We start from the raw sequence: 1428 nt of genomic DNA, 5'->3' as shown, positions 1-1428 counted from the left end.
TTCCTAGCTTATCTAGGTCATTACCTCTCTGAATTGAGTTATACAAGTCAGACTAGCTTTTTGACATTAGGCCCTAAAATGACTCTGCTATTTACACTTTCATTTTTGCTCCATATCTTGATACATTTTAGCTTTGATTGTAACTGGATTTGCAAATGTATTTCTTTTCATTATTTTATTGACAAAAATACTGTATGTACCAAGATAACATTCTATCCCTCTAACCAATGGTAAAAGAAATAAACACTCTCTAGACTGACTCTTCATTCAATCACAATTTGAACCTTGAAGAAGTACTTTACAAATCTTAATGCAAATGAAAACTTTATTTTTATTTTAAGAAGCACATTGTCACATTTGACAGTTTTGTAAACATTGAAGTATCATATTTAATATCATTTTTAGAAGGATTAATTTATTGTTGAAGAAAGACTGGGGAGAAAAAAAACAGAAAATAGAAAACCTTAAGTCAGGCACATTTTGTAATCTTAACACAGAAGCTTCAGACGATCAGATTACCCTACAAAAGTGAAATAGGCATAACACAGACAGATTATTATCTGATCATGAACTAGAAATAGAAAACAGGAGACATTGAAAGGAGTTTCTAATCAGTGTGAATAAAGAGATTACATGTCGAGCTATTTTGATTTTCCCAATAACACATAAAGAATTCATGAGAGCGATGTTCGTTTAAAGTTGCTTAAATGCAGAGAAAAAACTGTCCCCAAATGTTCAAAAAGATACAAAGAGCTAGCAAGCAGAAAGACACTCCTTCCTAATGGATTCAGAAGGAAAATTCTTTTAGAAAGACATTATAAAAACCTGAGCTGTCTGTCTAAGCCATGGCCAGTGAAAAAGGATGAGAGACAGAGAACAACTGGGGATATTACAGAGGAATTTGAGTAGCACTTGGGATCTGCATCTCAGAAGAATCACCTAATCATTAGAGAAAGCAAAAAATATAAAAAGTCAATGATTGTATAAAATAAAATTAACTACTGCAATTTATTCAAGTAGAGACTTAGCAATCCAAAGTACCTTGTTTGCAAATTTACTTTATGATGGATATTAGGTCTGAAATATTTTAGAAGGCAACTTGTCCTAGTTCAAGATTTCAAAAACATATGGTATTTGTGTCTTTATTTTATAGAACAAAAATATCAAACCATAGATATTTTCAAAATAGTAGTGACAAAAATAGCTATTAAATATTTTTAGTTCATATTTAGTAATGTTGTTAGGTGTCGTCAAGTCATCTCCGGCTCATAGCAACCCTATGTACAGCAGAACGAAACACTGCCTGGTCTTGTGCCAGCTCCACAATCCACAATCCCTGCTATACCTGAGCCCATGGTTGTAGCCACAGTGTCAATCCCTATTGTTGAGGGCCTTCTTCTCTTTCTTTGACCACTTTACAAAGCATGA

This window comes from Orycteropus afer, unplaced genomic scaffold (genome assembly GCF_000298275.1).
Source record: "Orycteropus afer afer isolate SDZICR_OR568_19922 unplaced genomic scaffold, OryAfe1.0 scaffold00129, whole genome shotgun sequence".
Lineage (NCBI taxonomy): Eukaryota > Metazoa > Chordata > Mammalia > Tubulidentata > Orycteropodidae > Orycteropus > Orycteropus afer.
The sequence above is the reverse complement of the archived record's forward strand: the minus strand, read 5'-3'. Positions refer to the sequence as shown.